General features: G+C 34.0%; 1 non-coding gene across 1 annotated transcript; it reads left to right on the forward strand.

Moving 5' to 3' along the window:
• Positions 1–2,773: 2,773 nt before the first annotated feature.
• TRNAM-CAU (transfer RNA methionine (anticodon CAU)) lies at positions 2,774–2,846 on the forward strand. The gene has a single exon. It is a non-coding gene; the product is annotated as a tRNA-Met (tRNA).
• The last annotated feature ends 16,201 nt before the right edge of the window (positions 2,847–19,047 follow it).

Here is a 19,047-nt window from a genome sequence, read left to right on the forward strand (position 1 = left end):
ATTTATAATAAAGATTCACATTACATTAGAAACAAGATAGAAAATATACAAGACTTATAAAATTAATACACATACACAAAGTTCTTATGTCTAACCTAATGTCCAATGATTAGTACCTTTTGATTGTAAGGGCTTTTGCATAAATCACTCGACATGGATGACGTTAAGTAATCTATCAATCTAAGAGCATTAAATTGATGACATATAAAATATAACACTGATAAACATAATTTTTATTTCTTAACAGGCGATACATGATTTTAATCTGTTTTTTATTTATGTTGAAAACGAATATGAACTCAAATTTCCCTATTACCCACCATTTTTGAAAAATTTTTAAATTATAATTAAAGGATTTTTTTCATTTTTCAACATATAGTTAGCATTTTAAGCTCCTACACTGTATTTTGTTAGCTCATTTTTTATAGTTTAACTTTGTTAACATAATTTTCAAGCTACAAATAGGCAATACCAGACAAAGAATTAAATCATATCATATCACATATTATGACATCATATCTAATACTGAAGACTGAGCCTTCATAGATGAGATTAATCATGTCTGTGCAGATCAAAACATGTAGCTGAAAACACAGTTGTGTTGTATTAAGCCCTGGATAGGAATGAATTAAATTTGTTCAGTCTTGTTGCTGTCTTAAGTTTGTTAACAGTGCTGTGTCATAATGCCTTGAAATTGTGTAACTAATGTGGATGCCTTTTGTTATATATGTGGTGAGTTTACCCTAAAATCAAATGGAAAAAACACTACACCTTTAATTAAAAAAGCATATCATTTGTAATTTCAGCGTAAAATTGGTGATCAAGATAAGGCGTGGGCTCCTCATATAGTATGCACTAATTTTTCTGAATATTTAAGATGATGGCTGTAGGTATATGGAAGGCTTTGCCATTTGGTGTACCTTTGGTTTGGCGTGAACCAAAGGATCATGTAACCGATTGTTATAATTCCTGATCCTGAGCCACCTGTGATGTATGCTTCAAAAGCAGCGATGGAGAATTAGGCAGTACTGAAGAAGACAACAATGATTTTGATTTTGAATTATCTTCCAATAAGCCACATTTTATATCACGAGATGAAATAAATGACTTGGTTAGGGATTTAAATTTATCAAAAAATCAAGCTGAACTGTTAGGACCAAGACAGCAAGGTTAGAATTAACTTCTAAAAAATATAAAAAAAGGGTTTCAAAGGTGACAAAAAGAACTTTCTCAGTACTTTATTGAGAAAAATAAAAATAATTTGGTTTATTGCATAAATATTGATGAGCTTATGTTGCAGTTCGGACAAGCATTTTCATAGATTCATCCAAGTATAGTTTAAAAGAGGTTCTACTACACAACAGTAACAAATATCCTTCAATACCAATTGCTTATGATATTAATTTGAAAGAGATATATGATGTGATGAAAGACGTTCTTGAAGAAATAAATTATAAAAAACATAGCTGGAACATATTTGGTGATTTGAAAGTTGTAGTTATTTTGTTAGGCATGTGGTTAGGCTATACTAAGTACATGTGTTTTCTTTGCAAACGAGACAGGGCTAGGGATCAAGTTAGTACTAATGAAAAACTTTGTAAAAGCAATGAAGTATAGTCCCGGATTTTTGTACGTCAGGCAGAAATTTCCAAATGTAAGTGAGGGAAAAATTAAAGAAGGAAGGTTTGTTAGTCCTCAAATAAGAGGGCTGGTCAAAGATGCTGTATTTAACTCGATGTTAAATAATGTAGAAAGTGCAGCTTGGACTTCATTTAAAGACGTTTGCAAAATTTTCTCAGTAAACAAAAATCAGACAATAACCACGATATTTTTAATCAATTTCTTACTTCACACAGAGCTTAATTATGGAAGACGTTTACAAAATTTTGCAGAAAAGTTGTAAAAGAAGGCAATATAAATTTTTCACGCGCAAAATTCACCTAGAAACAACAATTAAAGGTTGAAAAGAACCCGACAGACAAGCGTCAATAATGATTCATCACTCAGAAATAAAAAATAGTAATATAAAATTTCAAAGGTAAAAAATACTAAATTATAAGTATAATTATGAAATACGATTAACTGTATAGTGTGTAAAAGGCTCCCAACAAAAAAATACATTCAAATTAGGTGACTGAAATTCAAACTTAATATCTTTAAGTTTTAAGAAAATTGAATTAGAATAATTGACAGATTTCTACTACAACGCACTCAAAATTCAGTCATAAATAGGTACTTGTATAAATGTGTATGCGACTCATAAATTTGAACATATTATTACTAGAGGAAATGTTAGGATACATTATTCTCAACCTACTTCAGGAAGAAAATTAATCCGCATTTTAAGATACGAGTGGCTATAAAATTATGAGCCACTTTTCCACGGTCAGTTCGGTACAAACTGAATTTCTAAATAGAAGAGGGCTATAGGAATTTAAAATTGTTTTTGAAACCTGTTAAAGATTTACGTTATATATACGTTATTAAATAATTTTGTGTTAATATCCTAATACATCCTTAGCAGTATTTCTGTAATACGGTACAAGTGTAAAAAAAAGATCCGAATATGATAAAGTTTCCTTGAGGTGGATTCAATCTGTAATCCATTTCCGCATAACAAATTAATATAGAAATATTAAAATAAAGTAACTGAGATTTACTTAATTAATTATAGTAAATAACTGAATTCAAATAAAATAAAATTAATACAAATTCATGGCGCATACTTGTTTATAAAACTTAGATAAATTAATTTTAGGGGCATGATAGCTAAGCCTCGGTAGCGCAGTAGGCAGCGCGTAAGTCTCATAATCTTAAGGTCGTGAGTTCGATCCTCACCCGGGGCATTATTTTTTTTCTTTCTATTTTTACCTTTAGGTATTGGAAATATCATTCAAAAATGGTTCGTGTCTTCCACACAAAAGGAAAGTATATCGCTTCGAATTCCGTTTTATTTTTTTCAAAATAAAATCTGACTACAAACTTCTACAACTAAAAATGACTGCCTTTTAAACATTACCTATTAAACATATTCCTTTTACAGGTTTTACTGTTTCCATTATTATAGAAAGTTCAAGAAACGGGATTTAGTTTTGAAAGGTGTTTCGGTAGTTTAGGAAAAAAAGAATAACCTATTTCATGATAAATAAATTTATGAGCCTGAACTACCTCTACAAACTACAAATCTTTCTCAACTTCATAAAAGAAATATTTTAAGGAAAAGTTGGTACTTTTATTGAATACAGGCACCAATGATTATTTGTTTAAATACCTAATTTACTCATATTTCTTCTTAACAGTATAGGAATGCTGTTTGATAAAATGCCTCGAACAGAAAGGATAAATAAGTGTAAGTTTTCTTATCACAATAACATAAATTAAACTCGGTATCTATATATAATGTATAGATGAATTCTCCTCGGAATTCTCAACACAGGTAATTGGTTGAGAATTCTCCTCGGAATTCTCAACACAGGTAATCGGTTGAGAATTCCGAGGAGACGGGATCAGCTCTAAAAAAAACCACCGTGAAGTCAATGAACCCCAGAAAACACTGAAGCAGTTTGGGCCTCGATTGGAAGGAGCCCACGACGATTGGCAAGAAACACACAGTAGCATTAACCAAAACTCAACAACCATCCGCTGAATAATTGGCAGTGATTTAAAGTTTCACCCTTGCAAAACTCAAGTTGTACAGGAACTGAAACCATCAGACTACATGGTCGCATGAATTCTCATGGAAATATTACAAAGTGCCATGCAAAATCTCAGCATTCGCTTCCAGGAATGCATATGTTTGAAAAGTCATCTTATGGACATTGTTTTTAGAAATTGAAATTTTTTGTGTTGGAACACTTAATGGGATGTAATTTACTTTTTGTTTTCAACAATAAAACTTATAAATTCATTTTTTTTTTTTTACTTTTGTGAGAGTTACTTCAAAATTTCCTGTTTCCTTGTGCTACACTGTCCTTGGATTTTTGCAGACCAGACCAGAATCAAGTTAAAGTTGTTTTTCATTGTGTATTTTAACCCTTTCAGACATGGTGGTTGCAATTGTGTATATAAACTTAAGCAGTCAAAAGGTAAACTAGTCCCCCGTTCGAATCTCCGGGTGGGGACTACTAAGGAAGGGGTCACCAGAAAATTAAAAAAATAACATTCTACGAGTCGGAGCGTGGAATGTTAGAAGGTTAAAAAAGGTTGGTAGGCTAGAAAATTTAAAAAGGGAAATGGATAGGATAAATGTGGATGTAGTAGGAATTAGTGAGGTTCGGTGGGAAGAGGAAGGCAAGGGGAAGGCAACTTTTGGTCAGATGATTTTAGAGTAATTAACTCAGCTTCAAATAATGGGCAGGCAGGAGTAGGTTTCATAATGAACAAGAAGATAGGGAAGAGAGTAGAGTATTTCAAAACCCATAGCGATAGAATCATTGTAATAAGGATAAAATCAAAACCTAAACCGACAATGATTGTTAACGTCTATATGCCTACAAGCACCCATGATGATGATGAGGTAGAGTGTGTATACGAAGAGATTGATGAAGCAAACACGTAAAAGGAGATGAAAATTTAATAATAGTTGGAGATTGGAATGCAAGCATTGGAAAAGGCAAGGAAGGAAATATAGTGGGTGAATACGGGCTGGGCAAAAGGAATGAAAGAGGGGACCGACTTATAGAGTTTTGCACGAAGTATAATTTAGTAATTGCCAACACCCAATTTAAAAATCATAATAGAAGAATATACACTTGAAAAAAGCGAGGCGATACTGCAAGGTATCAGATAGATTATATCATGGTTAAGCAAAGATTTAGAAATCAACTCGTTGACTGCAAAACTTACCCTGGAGCAGACATTGATAGCGACCATAATTTGGTGATAATGAAATGTAGATTGGGGTTTAAAAACCTGAAGAAAAGGTGTCAGATGAATCGGTGGAATTTAGAGAAGCTTGAGGAAGAGAAGGTAAAAAAGATTTTTGAGGAGGAGATCGCAAGAGGTCTGAGTAAAAAAGATAAGGTAGAAAATGTAGAGGAGGAATGGGAGAATGTTAAAAAGGAAATTCTTAAATCAGCTGAAGCAAACTTAGGCGGAATAAAGAGAACTGGTAGAAAACCTTGGGTTTCAGACGATATATTGGAGCTGATGGATGAACGTAGGAAATATAAGAATGCTAGTGATGAAGAAAGTAAAAGGAACTATCGGCAATTAAGAAATGCTATAAACAGGAAGTGCAAACTGGTGAAAGAAGAGTGGATTAAAGAAAAGTGTTCAGAAGTGGAAAGAGAAATGAACATTGGTAAAATAGACGGAGCATACAGGAAAGTTAAGGAAAATTTTGGGGTACATAAATTAAAATCTAATAATGTGTTAAACAAAGATGGTACACCAATATATAATACGAAAGGTAAAGTAGATAGATGGGTGGAATATATTGAAGAGTTATACGGAGGAAATGAATTGGAAAATGGTGTTATAGAGGAAGAAGAGGAAGTTGAGGAGGATGAAATGGGAGAAACAATACTGAGATCTGAATTTAAGAGAGCATTAAAAGATTTAAATGGCAGAAAGGCTCCTGGAATAGACGGAATACCTGTAGAATTACTGCGCAGTGCAGGTGAGGAAGCGATTGATAGATTATACAAACTAGTGTGTAATATTTATGAAAAAGGGGAATTTCCGTCAGACTTCAAAAAAAGTGTTATAGTTATGATACCAAAGAAAGCAGGGGCAGATAAATGTGAAGAATACACAACAATTAGTTTAACTAGTCATGCATCAAAAATCTTAACTAGAATTCTATATGGAAGAATTGAGAGGGGAGTGGAAGCAGTGTTAGGAGAAGACCAATTTGGTTTCAGGAAAAGTATAGCGACAAGGGAAGCAATTTTAGGCCTCAGATTAATAGTAGAAGGAAGATTAAAGAAAAACAAACCAACATACTTGGCGTTTATAGACCTAGAAAAGGCATTCGATAACGTAGACTGGAATAAAATGTTCAGCATTTTAAAAAAATTAGGGTTCAAATACAGAGATAAAAGAACAATTGCTAACATGTACAGGAACCAAACAGCAACAGTAACAATTGAACAACATAAGAAAGACGCCGTAATAAGAAAGGGAGTCCGACAAGGATGTTCCCTATCTCCGTTACTTTTTAATCTTTACATGGAACTAGCAGTTAATGATGTTAAAGAACAATTTAGATTCGGAGTAACAGTACAAGGTGAAAAGATAAAGATGCTACGATTTGCCGATGATATAGTAATTCTAGCCGAGAGTAAAAAGGATTTAGAAGAAACAATGAATGGCATAGATCTACGCAAGAACTATCGCATGAAAATAAACAAGAACAAAACAAAAGTAATGAAATGTAGTAGAAATAACAAAGATGGACCACTGAATGTGAAAATAGGAGGAGAAAAGATTACGGAGGTAGATGAATTTTGTTATTTGGGAAGTAGAATTACTAAAGATGGACGATGCAGGAGCGATATAAAATGCCGAATAGCACAAGCTAAACGAGCCTTCAGTAAGAAATATAATTTGTTTACATCAAAAATTAATTTAAATGTCAGGAAAAGATTTTTGAAAGTGTATGTTTGGAGTGTCGCTTTATATGGAAGTGAAACTTGGACGATCGGAGTATCTGAGAAGAAAAGATTAGAAGCTTTTGAAATGCGGTGCTATAGGAGAATGTTAAAAATCAGATGAATGGATAAAGTGACAAATGAAGAGGTGTTGCAGCAAATAGATGAAGAAAGAAGCATTTGGAAAAATATAGTTAAAAGAAGAGACAGACTTATAGGCCACATACTAAGGCATCCTGGAATAGTTGCTTTAATATTGGAAGGACAGGTAGAAGGGAAAAATTGTGTAGGCAAGCCACGTTTGGAATATGTAAAACAAATTGTTAGGGATGTAGGATGTAGAGGGTATACTGAAATGAAACGACTAGCACTAGATAGGGAATCTTGGAGAGCTGCATCAAACCAGTCAAATGACTGAAGACAAAAAAAAAATGCAGTCAAAATAAGTACATTAAAATGAAAATTCTCAGTTGGGAACTGCTGGATATAATTGAATACATTTATTTTTATAGAAATGTAAACTCCCGCCCCTCTGTTAACAAACTAATAAAACTAAAACATCAGCTGTTCCAATGTAAATTTCTGGTTATGAGGTTGCACCCTGTTGTTCGTTTTGCAGTTTTCTGCTCTTATTTCTATGTTTTGGCTGTTGTTATTATTTCAATATTCATTGTAAAGACTATATTACTTGTAAATCATTATATTAATCTTGAATATTGGTATAAAAAATAAACGTAGTGCTAAATAATTAATGGATACAATTGTAGCCAACAGGACTTGATAGACGTTTATTTATCATAACCTACAATTTTTATGTTTTTGTTTACAATTCTGTCAGTCTTATTTTATTGTGGTTTTATTTGATTGTGTTGTTCGCTATTATTGAATACGGATCAAAATCAACAAGATATGAGTAAAGATAGTCATGATTATTTATTTGAAGTAATACAAAGGACTAATTTTGCTGAAAATTCAGATGAATTATTGTTCAATGGAAATTTGTCCGAACCGATTGATGCTAATGAAAATGTGTCAGTTATAGAAAAAAGTATCACTACAAAAAGAAAATTAGGATTGGTACTGATAGGTTAGATAAAACTGATGAAGTATTTGAATAACCTATTGCTTGTGAAACTGGAAACGTTCCTGTAGATGCAGTTTCCATTAGGTCAGAAATTGCTGAAAAAGTATGTGAACATAAACGCTGATCAGTCATCATCTGTCATTAATTATTCTGAAAATAGATACGAGTTTCAAATTGCAAATAAAGACTGTTAAGTGGGGGCATCAAACAGTTGATAAATTTGATGACGAATGGGTAGAATTAGATTTATCTGGGGTAGAAGCTGTGTCATCTCCTTCATCATATTTTTATAAATATGTTCCTGAAGAATTACTTGGCGTAATGGCTAAAATGTCTAATTTATATGCTTTGTAGCAAGTAAAAGAAAACTTTAAACGTACTAATACTAATGAAATAAAAGCATTAGTTGCTTTCCATATTGCAACACAAAGCTCCTAGAGTCAAAATGTACTGGGATTCAAGAACGAAATATATTATGTTTTCAGAAAACATATCTCGAGACAGATTTTTTGAGCAAAATAATTTTCACCTTGTAAATAGTTGAGATATTCCTCAAAGCTGTACTGATAAGTTTCATAAGGTCCGTCCTCTTTATGAATCTATTTGTAAATGGTGCTTGAAGGTACAAGTAGAAGAGATATTAAGTGTGGTCGAAGCCATGGTACCATTTACGGACAAAATGGTATCAAAATAGTACGTGAAAAATAAATCCAACCCATAGGGAATAAAAATATTCATGTTATCTGGTATAAGTGGCATGTGTTACGATTTTATTATCTACCAGGTAAAACTACTGAGCTTTCTCCTGATAATCTAAAACTTTTTGGGTTAGGACCAAGTGTTGCATTTAAGTTAACTGAAACATTTAATGATGAAAAGGTCACCAGTTGTACTTCTACAATAATTTTTCTTCTTATAATTTATTTCATGTGCTGCGACAAATGAAAATTATATTTGGGCACTGTACAGTCAAACAGGATGTCTCAGCCACCTCTACTTTCTGATAAAAAGGCAATGAAAAATGAGAGGGAATTTTCTTATGAATTGACCAGTTTAGACAATATAATTGTAGTAAAATGGATTGACAACAAATGTTTTGTCACTGTTTCAAATTTTGTTGACACTAGAAATATTGAAAAGCGACGGGATAATCACAAAATAGGTATGTTGAAGTTGATAGACCAGAAATTGTAAAGAATTATAATCATGGTATGGGTGGAGTTGACTTATTTTACCAGTACATTAGTTGCTATAGGATTTTCATTAGATCCAGAAAGTGGCCATTGAGGCTATATTTCATGCTATTGACATGACTATCTTGCAAGGGTGGAATGAATACAAAAGAGACTGCAGTTTTGGGATCAATCCAAAAAAGATTATGGACCTTCTTGAATTCAGAGTTACGGGTGGCTTACTGTTGGTTGATAGAAGTATAGAAATAAAGAAACATAGTCGTCCTAGTAGCGTACCATCACTGACAACTCAAGTTATACAGCATAAGCCAAGTGAAAAACGAACTCTTGAAGAAGTGCACTTTGATGGCGTAGGTCACCTTCCACGCCATGAGGTAGATGTCTTAGCTACTCAATCTAAATATCCAAAATGTACTGGAAGATCAAGAATTTTTTGTATGAAGTGTAATGTTCATTTATGTCTAACCAAAAATAAAAATTGTTTTGTGTACTTTCATACAAAATAGACAACCAAATATTTTATTACAACAGACTTTTGAGTCAGTCTATATTTTATATTTTGAGTCGGTGGAACTTAAGGTCAATTAGAGACAATTTATATCATAAGCAATTTTATCAGGTTATAAGAAAGTAAAAATTATCAAAACTTTGTAATAAACATTTTTTTTATTAGTATTTCAGTATTTTTTCTCACTTGATTTCAGATTTCTAACAAATTTTGTTCTGATATTTAGAACTAATAATCAATATAATAATTATTTTATATTTTAACTAATAAACTTGGATATTTTTGTGGTAATTCACTTAATAATAAATAATATTAATATTCCTTTAGTAAATGTATGGAATAACATATCAAAGCTGCAGCAATTAATATCGCTACAGAGACCTGGTGTACACAATTGCAAACATTAAATTATTTTGACAGCCAATGGTGAAAAAGAAATTTTTAGTATCTCAAAATTCATCTAAAATTGTATTTAATTCCAAATTTACATCAAAATTTTTTTGTACTAAATATTGTAAATGTAGGATTGAAAAGGTTAAGGACAAATTAGGTGTAAATTACCATTGTTGCGATTAACAAATTGTCTGGTATGAGTTTTGTGCTGAATTAGACTCGTTATGCAGAGCTATAACATTTAGTCATTTTAGTTCGCTTCAAAGATCCTCACCTGACTGTATATATTGTGGAGCAGAAGATATTCGAGAACAAATGTTCTTTGTTTGTGACAGATGGAATGCTTTTAGGGTCTCGCCTGAACTAGTCAGCTTGACACCAGAAAATGTGGTAGAATTTATGTTGAAAGAATCTAGACAATGGGAACTGGTATCAAGTATGGCAAATATTCTCAGTACAAAGGAAATAGAAGACAGAACTGGAATACTGGCTGACTGTGCTGGATACTTGGTAGGATTTCTACAGTGCCGCCAACGAAATGATAGTTTCTGGGAAAAGTTCTCTGAGAGAGTTTGAAGAGCACAACAGGAGGACGAATGGGTGAAGGACAGCTTCCTGCTGAGCTGTCCGTTGGTCCGCGCTTGCGTGGATCGGCGACGGTGATGACGCACGGGGACTCTGAATCGCCCGAGTCCGAAGGCTCCCGCCGGGGCCGTGGTGATGCTTCAATACCGGTCTGGCCCCGATCGGGGGGAGTTGGTGAGGGAGTTTAAGTTTTGTCGGATCACATACGCACTTTAATTAACACCTTGCGGAACCTATGGCGAGTCCGACACTGCCCCTTATGGGGCGTACGTAACTGTTATTCCACCTCCTCACCAAAAAAAAAAAAGTTTGCTAATAAAGTACTAGAACAGATGCGGGGTTCGTGCTTCCGCGAACTCGGTTAGCTAGTTATGAGGGTAACGAAGTAGGACATAAGAGAAAAAATATCCGAAAGAAGCCTGGGGCGAAGGTAAAGGCCGAGCGTTAAATCACTGATGTAAATGTATACCGAGGCACTTGCATCAGTGGCATCCTGACATAGGCCGGTTGATGACTGATACATAATCAGTGAGAGGGCAATAGGACGACCTCTGGTAAAGCCAGTCACGGCTAGTAACGGAAGGGCACAATTTGGGGACACAAGGGGAAATTGTTTTTTCGTGGCTTCCGGAATTTCCACGAGGCGGGTGTCTTTCCCTACGGGGGTTGGGATGTACACGGATTTCTGGCCTGTTTACCAAATCGTTGCACTGGAAACGGAAGGGTTCCGCCATTACACTGTGAATCATCGGTACTGTTTCGCTGATTTTCACAAGGCTGTTCATACTCAAACCACTGAACGCTTGTATGGTCTCTGAAACGGCAGAATAAAAAGCACAGGGAAACTATCAGGCACCGAGTGAAATCCTGCTTACGAATTCATGCGGTGTCGTATGATGCGGGACAAGTATTTACAGAAAATTTCCGATACAGTAAGGAAAACCTGGCCGCTGGAACTCACTGTGATATTTAGGTTGAAATAATGCAGTAGCTCGTAAATTAATAACGAATAAAGAAATTCGTTTGAAAAAGCCACCGATTTGAAGGAAACAAGTAATGGCGCCGATATTCAATAAAAGTACCGAACGATTTTATAATAAACTACAAGGATCGATGAAAATCACTCGAAAAATTAGATGCCTTTGACAATTGCAAAGGTATATAATTCGGTATATCTTTTTTAGATTTATTTATTTTTTTACTACAAATCTCGTAGAAGAAAAATATTAATATAAAAAAAGTAATAGACTACAACAGAGATTTGGAAATTTACCGATAAACTTTCAAAGTAAATGAAAAATATTATCCCATGATAAAACCAATTACGGACCCCTAAAACTACCAATGCGAACCGAACTTAACAAACTTATACCGTATTTTACCAACTTTAAAAATGAAACATTTCTAACGATCAATTTGTAGGTTGTAGGTAAAATCAGGCATTACTGAACAAAACACTGCGATTAGTTGCCGTTGGTAAATCACACGTAGTTTGAGATTAACAGGAAACGTTGTTCGGTGTACATAAGAGATCGATCACTTTAATTTGAAATGAACTTCTTTACGTGACATTCCGATTCGGTCAACACAAAAACATTATTTTACTAAGGAAAATAAAATGTTAAAAAAATGTTTTGAAATGTTAAAAAAGTGTATGAATTCGTGAAAAATTAAAAAAAATATATTCTGCTTTATATGAAAAATCCGACTTTGAAACTACGTCGGTCGTTAGTAAATGTAAAAAATTATCCCACAAGATTTATGGAAAATTGTAGGTTATAATAAAATTAAAACGACCAATAGAACCGTCGCAAATTATTCACAAAAGCGACGTAGATTTAGAAAATACTACTCGTCCGATCTACGTTCGGTGTGTAGCTCGATAGTCGTTTATATTTCTTTTCATTACTTTCAAGGTTTCTTAAAAAATTACTTTCGTAGGAGAAGAAATGCTGTTATAAATTAGCGAAAACGTTTGAAAATTAAAAAAAATAATTTACCGATGCACAACTTTTTTAAAGTTTTTAACAAAATTATTTTGTTTAACTGAACTATTTACGAAATATTTTTTATAACATTCAAAACTATTATTTTATTCGATGTTTACATTCATTCTCACGACTGTAAATATTACTGACAATGGACATTTTCAGGTAGTTTCTGCTAACTACATACAACATTTCTTTCCATGATATGGATATACAGTCAATGGAGATTAAAATAATTTTATACTATTTACTTAAAAATATAAACAAAATCACTTAAGCACAAAAAATGCAGTAAAAATTATCCACAAACTGTGAATCATACTTGTTTGAAAATTTAATCGTAAATCTCTTTTAAATTGCAACACTCATTTCATTTAATAATGTAAAAGGAAATGTAAAATTTTGGAAAACGTTTGCTACAGTAAAATCAGAATTTAAAACCATATAACATTCACCGCAATTTGACTATAAAACTACATTAAAAAAAGATAAATGATTGAATACTCATTTTCAAACTGCTTTGAAACTTTTCATCCAAAATTGAATTGTGTCTGTTTTAAAGAATAAAAACACCCTTTTATTTTTATTTTTATTTCTACACTGTAGGGCGTACTTTGCACTTGTTTTTAATGACGGGTGATGTTGGGGTTAAGAAAAAACTTTATCTCTATTCTCTCAGTAGTTGACTTTAGGATCGCATAGCTCTCATAACATCAATCAAATCTGTTAACACTTGGGTATTTTAAAAAGGTCACATACCACTGGGTATTTTTAGAATGATTATGATTATATTTATTTAAAAGCTTATTTCAAAAATTGAAACAAAATCGCTCGCGTAAATAAAAGAAATACAGTAAAAATAATCTGTAAACTGTGAATCAAACTTCAAACTTGTACGAAAATTAAATCATAAATTTCATAAGTTATGATTATTAATGAATTTACTAATTTCACAGACAATAAGGGATAATAAATAGAGATTTGATAAATTTTGAAATTTTATTACAAAAAGGGAAGAATACAATTCAGGCTGCTAAAAACCTTTGTTTTATTTACGGACAAGATGCAGTGTTAGTATGTGTACCTGCTAGTATAGGTAGATATACTAGCTATACTAGATACTAGATATACTGCCTGCCCTTGTCATTTTTTTTTTTTTTGGCAAATAAATGTCTAAATGCTTACTGTATCATATTAGTAATTTTATATGTAAATTAATTGATTTCTGTTCAGTAATTATTCTGCATTACTATATAGGTTGCTTGAGGTTTTTTCAATTGTAGTTCTTAATTTGATAAAATATGTTCTGCCTTTACATCTAACTTTAGGCCAGCACGGTTTGGTGACTAACATTATGTAGAAAAAAAGAATTGTAAATAAAAATTGCATCTTCTAATCAAAGAATGTTAAATTAGAAGTTCCCGATCATATGAACAAGGGAGAGATTCTTGTATAATAAAAAGTCAATCAACATCATTATTTTATATGCTATATTTTTCTAATTCCAGTTCTATTATCATCTTTTAAGCACTAAAAAATACGTCACTCTCGTGAAATTCAACCCCCTTTAAGATATAGTATCCCATTAATATCTCCACATCCATAGATCATATATTTTCATAAATCTAATAACGTTGAGTTCTGGCTTTCTTGGTTATAGGTAAAATATTTTCTGAAATTTTGTAACCGCTATAACTGTATGCAACCTGATATGAATAAAAATGTAATTCCAAAAACGTCATAACGATTCCAAAGAATGACACGGGTTTCGTGCTAAACTTACTACGAAGAGTAAGAATGAAGAGGTTTTCGATTACCCTTTTCAATGAGTCGTATAAGCTGTTATATAAAGGACATGTCGAGGCCATTAAAGCAGAGGTGATACACAGCCCTATATAAACCATGTATGAGCCCGATAAACGTATTCATTCATCTATATGAATAAATACGTTTTTTATATAATTTTGTTATATAATATGTTTGTTATATAATTTTGTCTATACAAAATTATATAACAACGATTTTAGTGTTTTCATATTTATGGCAACTAGAAATAAAATCTGGGAGGTTAAATTTTCAGCCAATTCTTTTCTACTACTATATATAATTAAATCTAGAAAAATATAGTTTATTTTCCGCTTATGTATTTATAAATAGAAAAAATTACTTTGCTGCTGCTCTTGTTGTGTTCAAGCCCTCTCTTCATTTTGGTTGTACCAAATCGACTTTTGGTATTAGTTTAGGTTCTGTTACTGTGTTTGGTGGTTATTTTAGATTATTTGGCAAAGTAGTCAGTATATTGATGAATTTTTCAATTTTAACAAGGTGTTATATATATATTTATTTATTAAAATAAATAATTATATTAAATTATATAATAAATATATATTTATTATAAAAATAAATAATTACTTTCTCGTATATATACATTTTATTGAACACTACAACCACTTTTCAAAAAAGAGCCCCCTAACTGCATTTGAATATTTTAGTTGAAGGATAAAATTTTTTATTGATGTAAGACCTGGTGAGAACTTAATTTTTTGACAGCCTTAAATGTCAGCTATTTCTACAACATGTAAAATATTTTTAAACAAATTAAAACAGTCTGAAAGTTGATCGGTCACATATTATTTTATTTAATTAAATACTGCGTAACGATGTTTAGTTCTTTATTTCCACATAATGTTTTCTTTTTTTTTTAGTTTGATTTATTTATTTTTGGCAGTCGTGTTTTTTAATTTTTATATTTGTTTTTATTATTTAATACTTTTTTAGTGATCATGGAGGGAAATTCACGATTCGACAACTGACGGGTCTAAAACATTCAAAGTACTGAGCCAAATAAGAAAACTGTAAATATTTCAATTTATTTATGTAATTGGTATATACTAATCTCAACTTACAGATTTCTCAAGTGACTTAGTTCCTCGAGAAACGTTTTATCATACGGATCTTATAGCAATTTTCTGGGATCCAAACAATTAATGGGTAAACTATCCGATTGTCTCACGCGACTCACTGCTACGTAGGGCTGGCCGTTGGCAAAGATGTGAGTGTTCAGATCTACGACAGCTCTACCTGGTCCCTTGTAGTTTATGCACCATCACAGTCCAGCACAACATTAGTGGCAGCATATGCTGTTCCATTTTGCCCTGTTCGTCTAAAGCATCAAATTTGACAACAGTGGGCTCGATCCTCAAACCGATGCCGATAGATGATTTTGTATCATACTAGCAAATATCCCGTTTGAGAATTTTGAACGATTTTTTGGAAGATTGGTTGCAGAAATATAAGAACATTCAATTGCACCTCCAAAACAGCACCCCAGGAGCACCATAATTGTTACCAGTTAATGATGATGATTAGACCAATCATCATCGAGCACTTCGTACTCGCATCATCTCACCACTCTAGCCTCGCACACAGTCCCCACGGGAAGCCCATTATTATTAAACAGGTATATTTACTAAACAAAAATGTTTTAAATTTATTTAAAATTATTTATTTTATTTAATATAAATTTAATTCTATTATTTTTATAGTATTATTCATTCGATTGATTTGAATCACTCAGTTCAAACCCAGCTAACACAGTGATAGAGGCTCACAGTTCATAGTTCATTAATTCAATACATTAAAGTTTGTGATTCAACCAGCAAATCTTCACTACTACATATATATTTTTATGAGTAATATATACATATTTATATAGCCTATGGCACTCCCAGTAATGTAAAAATTCGAACATGGGGTGTCATACATATAAATCAGTTCGGCCATTGAGTAGCTACGGTGGAACAAACATACATATATACCTACACCCTAAATACATTACACTCCTTTTTTGGCAGCTTGTAAATAGTAAGAATACTTACCTATTTGTCTGAAGTACTTTCAGAGCATGATGACGGTGCTGCTGATAGTGGAGCTATGCTCTGAAAATACTTCAGAGAAATAGATAAGTGTTCTTAAATTTTATGAAATTATCTGGTGGTATAAATATTACTATTAATAAAATATATATTTTAAATTCTACTAATACAAAAACCTGTCACATTTTCTTAAGTGTGGCATCTGTAGTAGGCTAATATATATAAAACAAAATAATTTGAAGATCTTTTTTTCAGTCACACATATTAGCCTACTACAGATGCCACACATAAGAAAATGTGGCTTACCTTAAGTCAAGTGAGGAAAAAATACAATTAATGTTAAAAAAATTTGTTTTAAGCAATTTAATTTATATTCATAATATATGACCAAACAAATCCTCATTTCTGAAAAAAAAACACTTATTTAACCAACCATTGTAAGTTTCTTCTGAACAATTTTGTTAAATGACAGTAATTTGCAAAAAAAAAGGTTTGTTAAGAAATATCACTGCATGTTTACATTTAACATGCGATGACATTTTTCATTATCTTACATACCAGTAGGAATTTGTCTAATTAGTGTACAATCCATGACCATTTATGTTTACATATTGTTACACTAACAGTACAAAATTTGAATGGGTGAGCAGGAGCACATCATAGTAAAACTTAAAAACAGCATTTTAGAATATTATTTCATCCTATCTCATAAACTGTATGTATCATTAATTTATTTTGTAACCACATCCCAACTCTGTAGGGGGAAGATACCCATCTTGTGACATTACCAGTCGCCACACCACCCTCTCTGTTCCAAGCCCTGAGGGGCTTTACTGGTGGTCGTCTTTAGATCCTCTAAGTGATTACATCTCACAGTCATCAGCCAAGCCTCGGTCGGGATACCACCAATGTAAATGACTTGACAGACGTTTGCATCAGTAAAATACAAATCAAATTTTGCCTTCACGTAGGCCTCAAATGGACATCTTCATATCCAACCTAACATGAATCCCTCAAACTAACTGATCGAAACCGTGGAAGCGCGAACCCCGCGCCTAGTCCAGATTTGACAGCACCGTTCGTGACTGTGAATGCTTCAGAAAATGAACGAGTTTAAAGTTAAATCAGTGCTACACTCATACCAATCAAAATTATGTCTTACGTAACATTAAAATTCAGACCTAAACCCAAATAAGTCGACCAATTAAGATCACCTAACAAGGGGAACGTAACCTCATTCCGGTCCGCGCAGGAGCCAGGAACAAACCCCGCACCACCGCCAGGTCCATCATGGTGTCTCGCGTGGCATTACCAAGTCACGATCAGGTCCGCTACCGGCGGAGGGAAGCCACGCCTCAGGTCGCATGGGTTACCATACCCCGGCGGCGCGGCCACCCCCACCAGCGGAAGCCTCAAAGCGAATCACAAACAATACCAATATAACCATGGCACGATGCCAATGCAACTACCTCCAACCAATCCAATGCCTAAGCCGGGACCCTAGCCACCCGGGATCCTACCACGATCGAGTACCTCCACTAAACTCCCTCTGCAGACCTACATACCGCAAGGGCGCGAAGAAAACCAGCCAGTATAGACCATTCCTCGCGGATCATCCAGTTAATACGGAGATCCAGAAAGGAATGTCTCTCAAGTTCCCTAACAGCTTGTGAACGTTCCACCTCGTAACGGGGACAGACGTAGGGAACGTGGTGCACTGTATCATCAGTCCCACAATCCGGGCATTGACTCGAATCCACCAAAAGAAAACTAGCCAAACTCGCCCGAAAGGCACCATGCTCGTAGAAAAACTGTGTGATAAACCGATTGGGGGAGACCCATTCAATCGCACCTAAATCAGACGCTATAGAAAATATTCCATGCATGTAGCGACCTGTGGGGGATTCGTCCCACCTGATCTGCCAAGACTCAAGGCCCCGGTCTTCAAATTCCTGCTTTATTTCTGACGTCAATAGTTTTTTACCTTTGAAATGTAGCGTTCCTTACGCTCATTAGCCAAGATATCTATTGGTTTGACTCAGTATATATAGTTTGACTCACTATTGGCTATAACACAGACTGCCTCCCGCGAGACTCTTCTATAACCGCCTATAAAAGCCAGCAAGAGGAGTTGCTGGGCCCGCAGAAATGTCCGCGCAATACCTAACAGCCATGCGGTGAGCCCAGACAGGCGCAGCATACAGCATAATAGCTTCGCTGAAACCTTTGTAAAGGATACGCATGGTACAGTAATTCAACCCCCAATTGGGATGAATGACTCTACGGATTCCATAGAAAGCAGCAGCGGCCTTTTTTGCTACTTATTGTAGATGTTCCTTGAACCGAAAATTCTCATCAAGGATAACACCCAGGTATTTTTTATCCGTAACGTAAGCGAATGAGGAGGCCAGCCATCGGAACCCAGATTCGTCGGGAAGTAGCCAATCGGCCCTTAAGAAAAATTATTATAGTTTTCTTTGGGCTGAATATCATCTTATGTTGGAGACTCCACAGTCGGAGTGTCTCACAAGCATGAGCAGCTTGGAACTCTACCTCGTTACACGAAGCCCCTTCAATCAGTAGCAGCGCGTCGACAGCATAAACGACGATACGACAACCACATGGCAACCTTAAACGCAACATGGAATCGAATTCTATTATCCAAAGAAGGGGACTCAGAACACTGCCTTGAGAGCATCCTTTAATTAAGGTCTTACGAACTTCCGAGCCGCCATCACGCAGGGAAACGGTCCGATGGTTGAAATAACTTGAGAGCACTTCTAATTCATTTCGTGTACACTTACTCTTCTTCATCTGAAACAGGGCAG

This window comes from Lycorma delicatula, chromosome 10 (assembly GCF_047948215.1).
Source record: "Lycorma delicatula isolate Av1 chromosome 10, ASM4794821v1, whole genome shotgun sequence".
In the NCBI taxonomy this organism is placed as follows: Eukaryota; Metazoa; Arthropoda; class Insecta; order Hemiptera; family Fulgoridae; genus Lycorma; species Lycorma delicatula.